Genomic DNA, 9401 nt, shown 5'->3' on the forward strand with positions numbered 1-9401 from the left:
GTCCATGTACGTAGGTTTCAACTCTGATCTCTTCGTATTTCTTTGTTCTCCTTTGGTATCGACAGAGACCAGACGCGGGAACAGTATTTTTCACTCAAAGAGACGCCACATTTTGATTAGCATTTGGAGTATTATGATTAATATTTCCTCTGTCATGTTTTATATTCACCCCATAAACGACATCAAACTCTATTCAGTCTTCATTAGATTTATTCACGATGTACATTCTCGCCATCTTCTGGTCTATCTGATGTATCATCACAAACGGTGTCATAAAAATTCCTACACATGGGGAATAATGAATGTGACAGAAGACAGATTCAAAAGGTCTCGGGTTTGATCACAACCGTCGCCAATAATACAAAGGTAACAACAAATCCGACAACGGGGGCAGAACGAAATTCCGAAATAGCGGGAATATCAAATATCCCAGGCGTTTGAGATTTTACATTCTCACGGCGACGAGCATAAAGAAAGCTGTCTTCTTGGACGTTGCGCCGTGTAGTCTGCTGGAATTTTACAGATGTTTCAGAGATTCTTGCAGCCTCCGTCATCAGGAAAGAGGAGTAAGCCGCGCGCGAGGAATCGATTTGGATGTTTCAAACGTCGGTAAACGTCTGCTAGACTACACGGCGCAACAACCCAGAAGACAGCCATCTTCAAATATAGACTCATCACAAAAGACATTGACCTAGATAATGATTTACCTACATAGCAATAACACACAATCAGGGACAAAAGCTAAAATCTTCACTACGCCACCGAACATTTCATGCAGCGATTTATCGAGAATCGACTGTCCGTTTTATCAAATTCAGCGCTCCATACTAGCAAGGACTGTCCACATCGCACATGAAAATATCAGTGGTTTATCGAGGACTGACTCACTGTTTAATGCCCCGATGTTTTCGGTTCAGTGGTCGAGACTGGCGTCAGGAGTTCGATGAGCAAACGTCCATACGGCGCGCCATGTAATGGTTTGTGTCATCTGCAGGAAGTCTGCTTGAACGGAAACAGTCGGTCCAGTAGATACTATAAAGTACTTCACTAAACGCCAGGAGACAGGCACTTGTCAGCCAATGGGCGCTGACCCATTCACTGCACTATGCAAATTTAGTTTTAAATGCTCTTTACGAGACGCGTAGCGAAGACAGCTTCACTAGCAGGGGTGTGTCTGCCATCAGACCAGTTCGTCCCATCCCTGGACATGAGAACGGTATATTAACATAGCGAGCTTCAGGTACGCATGTTCAGAACTTAACTTCAGCAAATGATTTTCGTCATATGTCGTGTAGAGAAAATTGGCCGTACGTAATCACAACTCACCTCAACAGTGCTTATAACTGATGAAAAGACAATGATAATTATAAAACAATAAACTTATGGTAGAATAACAAGTTTATTACAGAAGATGGCCGTCTTCTGGATTGTAGTACCGTGTAGTCTGCAGAACACAGCCAACTTCGTACTCACGACCAAGAAAACCTCAAATCATACTCTGGTTTGTTGAATTTCCGATAATCTATACGCAAGGATTTGAGGTTTTCATGGCGGTAAGAACGAAGATGGCTGTTTTATGGAATGTGGCGCCGTCTAGTCTGGTAGAAGTTGTTCGACATTTCAGAGGTCCTTCCTGCCTCCATTATCAGGGCATCAGGACTCATATCCCTGACTACCAGACTACACGCCCAACATCCTATAAATATCTTCATGTACATAGGCAGGCAGGCAAGTAGGTGTGAAGGTAGATATTGTAGACAGTATCTGTATGAACACAATTTCCTTAACAGGCGAACACCTATCGACTACTTACGGAATAATATGCACCTGGAAATAAGAAATTTATCAAAATATTGGAGTTAAATTAGCTTAAACTGTCGATCTGTGAGCTCTGACCCATCCGGTCCGACGGCACGTGACATCCCACCCACTCATCGACTCTTAATTGAAAACGCATGTCGTCCATCACGGTTCTAGACACAACTGTTGCAATTCACAGCGCCTGCATAATTTCCCCGATCATAGGCCAATATTCTTCTTAAAAAAACAAAGAACTCGATGTTGACATTTTAAAGGGCCCAGAGAACTGGTACGAAGCACATATAATGTTTTCACTGCTCTTTAACACAAACACAAATCAAGATTTAAAAATTATATACGTGTGCCTCTACGTCTCAGCGCCTCTCAATTCGTAATCTTTTGTTAGAATATTATGGTCTTGAAACAAAGAATCCTGTTGTGCATACTATTATACCGTCTACACAACATATTAATTTGTATATTAAATGTTACGTACTTAAGTCAGTACACACACAAAACATAGCGTTCAAAGAGTAACAGTCCTACTGAAATACCTAGTGCCAATATTTACATTAGATAACGAGAATTGATAATGTTTTCCGCACGTCTGTAGCTGACCCAGGGAACTCAAGAGTAACCAATCCAGACATAAACTTGAATTTTGTTATAAGAAAATATAATGTTTACATTTTAGCTTAAAATTCGTACCACCGGAAGATGATCGATTTCAACGAAGTAAATAACGCGCCCTTTTAATGATACCGCAAGGATCCATCTCCTCTTGTTACAGCGAACCCTTCAGAGTGAGGTTCGGCCTGGTAGATCCCTAATAACGACATAATCAGAGGGTCCCTAAACATCGTTACGCAGATGCATTCGGCTGTTTTCGTAACTAAGTCTATGAAACAGCCCTCTTAGACTAGCTGACAGTCGCTCAGCAGGTCTAGATGTTCCCCGTCCTTGACAGAACCCGAAAGTTCACCACTCCACCACTGGACTCCACCTAAGATTCAGGAATTCATTTGCTACAGAAGAATGGAGATACGTATAAATGAAGGGTGACAATCACATGCACGCGACCCACTAGGCATCGTGCCCTGCTTGTCAGTCAACTATGCCAAGGCTTCTCATTACAAAACAGTCATGTTGGCATCACGCCGTTGAGGTTACTATAGAGACCACAAGAACCACTGCCTGCAAAGCTGCGAATGCGAAAACAGAAGAATCTGAAAATAACACGCGACCTGACGTCGTTAGGCAAACCGCTGATTCACGACGAAACTACGCCCAACATTCCATGACCAACTCCATGGAAACTTCACACCCCTAACTAAACTCGAACAATCGGCCAATGGAGCCCGACTCAGCTGAATCTAGTCCAAATTTTCGCACCCCATTTCTTTCTAACATCATTTTTAATATTATCATCTAACCTAAGCTTTCGTCCCTGAAGCGGTCACGTACCTTCAAGATTTCCGACAACAATTAATAGTGTTCGAGGTGAAAGTTATAGGCTACTCAATTCTGCAACACCCAACTACACTATGCATCCTAGAGGCTCACTTGTAGCCCTGGTCATTCTACTCACTACATCGTGTCTCATACGAAAATATCAAGAACTAAGGACAAGTTCCAAGAATCAGGAAGAAAGTTCGTCTGCACAGGAACTTGGTAGTTATATTTTCGTGGTTTAAAGACATGCAATTCTGAGCCATATTTCATCAAGATAAATGCTTTATTGCAGCCCAGTGCTGTATTTTGTAAGGATTAATGGTAGATTTGACTGTACTAAATCTGTAAGAACTTACAGTGTATGGTTTGTACAATAAATGAGAATTATTTTAGTGCGTATTATTATATACGTGATATTAAGCTATGTCTCCAGTGAAAAAGAAAGTCCTTGCTGACAAACACATGACGTAAGCCCACAACGTAATTGTTATACGACTCTGGGATTAAGCTTCTCCAACCAAAATTGCCCTGTCCAATTAGACTCCAAATGATTTAAGGCCGGTCGCAGTTATTTCTGCTGCTTCGAATAAAAAAAATGATTCCGACACTCCAAGAGACAAGGACTTAAATAACAATAACGAAAATAAAGCTAGAGAGAGTCACAGACAGAAATAAAAAAAAATTAAACGACGAAAGAAACAACAGAAAAAAGAAAGGAGACACTGATAAGAAGGGATTAATTAAAAGTAGACCAACGCAAAAAAGTTTTTGGCTGATGCAAAGCTGTATCTCTCGCACATACTGGAAGAAGACAGGACTCTTGGCGTAGCCTCAGAACATCGAAATATCAACCGACACGAAAACCAGCTCTGAAGAACCCATACGCAATATTACGGAGTCTGACAGATTGAAGGGCTTATATATTTGGAGCGGGTAGTAGTTGCATCATAAGTATTTGCCACACGCTGCGTCTAGTTACACGTGGGAGAGCTATTAATTAAAAGGATACAGTCACGTACGACACATAGTAAGTCACAACTCAGACCATGACAATACCAAATGCCCAGTAGTAGCACGTTCTTAGCCAGCCAAGTCTGCTAGGGTGTGAGGTTAGGTCTACCTTACGTATCTTACAAAACTACTCAGTTTGTGTCGGGCCTCCCTTTTTACACTATCGACTACAGTAGCAGCCACAAGATTTCATACTTCAAGATCACAAAAAAAAATCTTACAACGCTGTAACAAGAACAGCGGAGCCCAGGCCAATGACGAAAGCTCATAACTCGTAGCACAGCAAATCGCTGTAATGGTGACTTCGGGCCACACGGTAAAGGGAGGTGAAGTCTTTCTGGGGCCCTGACGTACGCCATTTTGGTGACGGCTACAACACTATTGATCAGCCACTGCAAATTTCTTAAGCAAATGGATTTAGTATACAACTTCTGTTTTCCAATTTTAATTTATTTTTTTAAAATAAAAGACGAATGTGTTGTAGGCCACTGATGCACGGATCTGTCAAAACAAGTTTAGTTGTTTACCCAATTGCTACATGTATTGATCACCCTGAGCGGGCGAGAGATGCTTACAGAATACAATCAGACAAAAGAAGCATTTCCAGTTAACATTAAGGCAACAATTAAGTTTGGTCTTCCTTCCGGACACAGCAATCGCCTTACGTTCGATACGTCAATTAAGGAATGAACGTCACTCCGCGCAAGTAATATCGCATAATGCAAATGAGGTCTAACACTCGGCTATTCTACAAAAGACAAGAGAGTTCAAGCTGATATCAAAAAAAAGTATTATCCCATGCAAAATTTAACGGAAGTGTTACAGAGAATTCGGTACTTTTAATATGTAAGACACACGGTGTGTAGATACAGCGTTCTGCCTTTCCCGTACGTACAAGCGTGTTTACGTGAGTGATGTCAGGTAACCGAGGTTAAAAATTCCCGGTCCCTGGGTCTCTTTCACAAGCGGTTTAAATTGTCATGGGTTCACAAAGAAAATAATCTTTCTGTATAATTTCTAGGCGGCTTCACAAGTTGGCGCCACTATTTCTGAGATTTAGGCTGCGATTTCAACTTCATTTTCACACAGTTCGGAAGCTTGAACGAACGAGTGTACCAGACCAGTACCAGGATGGAGACGACAAAGAGAAAAGTACAACCTTGTATGACGCACAGCAAATCTAATTGGTTATCAAACTTGCACTTTGCATTCCGCTTCCGTAGCATCACTAGTTAACACCTCGACACGGTTTCTGTGGCAAATAAGCTGTCGGAACGTCCCGGGTTCGGCACTCGGCCTAGAGACCGCCTACACAGAATGAGTCAGAAAGCCATCATTCCAAAAGAGAGACGGAACGCGAAAAAAAAAAATCTTAAGAAAGTCATTTCCGTAAGAAGACACTAAATTTGCACAGGAAGGCCTTGGTGTTAATCCTTGCGATTACAATAAAAAGTAGGATAATCCACATTAAATACCAGTCACTCCCCTATGTAAATGCAATATCATTTTATAGCACCGATAATTTCAACAGACAACCCTTGAAAGTTCAATTGAAAATAACTTTTATTGCAGAAGTTCTTCAGTTATCGTCTCTTGAAACTTAGTTTTAAATGGGGCGGTAGAATTTCAATAGTAAACTAGTGTAGAAAAGCCTCTAAACTTCGTAGTACATACAACCCGACAATAATACACTGATGATAATATTCTTTCCCCAGGGGAACACAAAACTGTCTTTTAGAAACTGGTTCCTACGTTGAATATGGGGGTGCCTTGTGGCTGCAGGCAGCTGCTTTGATCTAACCCACTAAGGCGTATTTGCCGTCATGGAGCTGAATTCCATGTTTTAGAAATAGATATATTATGAAGCTTGACGTCCGACTAACCGTTTAAAGCCGAAGTTCGTCTAAAAAATATTAAAAGAATCAGTCCGTACGTCAGAGTAAACATTACGTGTCTCAATTATTGCTGTTCAAGGAAATCACAGCTGCTTATTCAGAGAATCACATGGAGACAATAACTGTGGACAGAATGCAGAGTTGGTAATTGAACGCTACAATTGTTCGAGAAAGACCCACATTACGACGCCCTCCGCTCCACGAGCACGCATTTCGCTCATGAATTCTAAACCCGTCCAAAAGACAGACCACCGAACAAGAGGAATTTTATGGACGTGATGAGAGATAAATGGGCCTGAAGGGGTTTTGAGATAAACCTCGTTTTGAATCCAGTGACGTTTCTAGTTTGAGATAAAACGTGGAAGTTGAAGTACTTTTTTGTGGGGGCAAGCAGGGTCAATAGACAAGGACTTTCTTGTGCTTTTATTTCCTCTGTAGTAATGGCCTTGAGTGAGGCAGATACAGATGATCAAGTACAGTCATAACAGGACCACAAAAAGAAATCCTTTGTTTCGCGCAGAGCGAGTATTTTATGTGCTGACAGACAGGAATTACCTTTGTTGTGATTAGTCAGTTATTTGGGCTGGGAAACATCAGAGTTGCCAACCGCCACCTAAAATGACTGCAACAAAGTAACTAGGCTTTTTCGATAGTTCTTCACATATTTCGAGATTTTTCAACTTTTTGACGCTTTCGGAACAATAAAAGTGATAACTTAGTTTTATTAATGCGCACGTTGACTCAACACAACCTGACGATCTTCCATGCATTTATAATGCAGAATGTCTTATCAGTATCAAATAAACTGCGTAAATATGTCTATGGCGGTCTTCGGGTTGTGGCACAGTGTGGGCCTGTAAATGGGTAAAAACATTTCGAAGGGATTACTGCTTACATTCAGGAAACTATGTGGATTGGATTCGTCTGGCCAAGAATAAGGGCCAGTAGGGTGCACTTGTAAACACGGTGCTGAACCTCTGAATTCCATACAAGGTAGGAAATTTCTTGTATAGTTTAGCGACTATTATCATCTGGAAAAGGACTGCTCCATGGAGTTACTCGTCTTTGTCTGAACACGGCATGAAGACACGTGGGAATAAAAATATTTGTAAATTCAATAAAATTGGTTGTTTTCCAAGATTACAAATGTGAAATATTTCAGAAAACAATTTTTGCCTAGTCCCTTATCATACCACTAATCGTCACATTTGCATTGGAATTGGCAAAGATATGGAACGAAGTGGTCTCTGCCTAAGTCAAGGTGCTATCCCGTCATATGCCTACTGGAACTTAAAAAAACGATCCAAAGCAGGCCTACAGTTTTACGCAGGCAAGCCTTCTTGAGGTCTTGACCGGGGTTATAATGGTCACAGCGCTAACGTTTCCTCACTCCCGACGACAGCAAGAAAGATAGATGAATTGCATTCACGACAACAGCGTCATTAAAAACAATGAGCTTACGTCATAACAGAACCGTCGATTGTTAGTAGTCCTTGCAGAGAAGATACTTCTAACGTAAAATAAAACGTCTTAAATCGTGAGGGAACTTTTGCTCGTCCAGTAAGGCATCCGGTTATGAAACAAAACTTTAATATGCAACTTGTGTTACCTCACTTCATTCTTTGAAAAACACATGATTCATCATAACAGCGTGGCTTAATTACTAGCAAGTGACACACAACGCAAGTCGGATGGCTTTCATTTATAATATCTGCTAATTAAGAACGTCGGATTCATTCTTGCCAGCACAGCGCATTACTGGACGCTGTATTTACCTACCCAGAAAAACTGAATAAATAAAACAGATCGACGTAATACAATACAGCAGAATTGCAAAACGATAATGATGTAATATTTTCATGGTAACATATAATTATCATTATTAAAAGCCACGACAGATAGCAAAGCAAGTTTCTTTCCCTGATCGTTTCAAACACCAAATACTTCCAGACGGGCATGCTTGTAAATAAGCTGTATCTGGCGCAATAAATAATGCGTTCATTGATCCAATAAGCAGTAGTGAAAGCGGTACCTCCACACTGAACGCTACCTCGAAGGATGGGCTGATTGTTTCATAAATTAATTATAAATCGAAGTCGAACATCCCCTGCCTCTATAATGAAACTGTTTGATACACCTTTGTGGCCATATACTAGTAGTTTTCTATAAAGCTGCTTACAGTTATGAGTTTCCTACGCAGGAATGGTCTAACAGAGGAAGGGAACTAGCTATAGACTACATCCGTGGCCTCTATGAACGGTAACACGAACTAAAATTAGGCTAACCTCCGACCCACCAGCGCTAATAAAATGCGTGGCGTGGAAGACATGACAAGGTTGTGTGTGGTAAACACCATTATGATAAATGAAGTTCTCACGGCAATTAATATGTCGACTGCGGACTTCTGGGTTGTGACGCCAGTTAGTCGTCTTGTAAGTTTCGAATGAACTTCTACATTGTTACGGAAGCGACTCGTTCGTTCGTAACGCTGGCAACCACATACAGCACTAGATGACGTCACAACTCAAAAGACCACAATCGACATTGTTATAAATAAGTTGTTGAAAGCAGTGTTGACAAGGAAAACAATACACAATCACAAAAATATGCAAACAGTTTCCAGAGTAATGACATTCAAAAGTTCGTTAAAATTTCAGAGTTCAGTTACTTGTGAAGGCAACTGATTAGTTTTCCTCAAAACTACAGGGCAGCGTTAATCAGCGTAAGAACCCCAGAAAAAGTTTAGACTTCAAAGGTTTTGTGATCTTTTCCATACACATAAATTCGTACAACGTTAAGAAACACTTGTTGAATTTCAATATAACGTTAATAAATAAAATTACGCCAACAATATAGTTTTTGAAAGACGAGGGAATGATTGGGGTTTAGCGGAATTCTGCAAAACTGCTAGTACAGTGTTCCTCGAACAAAGAAGATGAAAGTTACCGCTCAAACTATGCCCGTCTAACAGATGTTTCTTAAAGGCCTTACTTAAACGCGGCGTACCGTTAGACCAGTCATAAAAAATAAGCAGAACATTTAACATCCCGATCCGACCCCCTGCAAAAGCCCCTAAGAGTGGTTCAAACGGACCTCGCAACTGAGGCCTCTGCCCATCAACAGGCCTACCCATTATGACTACATTATACATTTTTGTTCTTTATTTCTAACATACCAATTTACTTGCTACCAGAAAACGTTTCCGATCCTTGTTTCAGCAAACAACCGAACATAAAAAGACAA

General features: G+C 40.8%; 1 protein-coding gene across 1 annotated transcript in view; it reads right to left on the reverse strand.

Annotated features, from left to right (window-relative positions):
• The window catches only part of Meltrin (disintegrin and metalloproteinase domain-containing protein meltrin), a 110870-nt gene that overhangs the window by 100475 nt on the left and 994 nt on the right, over positions 1–9401 (reverse strand). The window lies entirely within an intron of this gene.

This window comes from Zootermopsis nevadensis, unplaced genomic scaffold (assembly GCF_977971745.1).
Source record: "Zootermopsis nevadensis isolate Lab colony 2312 unplaced genomic scaffold, Znev_1.0 Znev_ptg000061l, whole genome shotgun sequence".
Classification (NCBI taxonomy): domain Eukaryota; kingdom Metazoa; phylum Arthropoda; class Insecta; order Blattodea; family Termopsidae; genus Zootermopsis; species Zootermopsis nevadensis.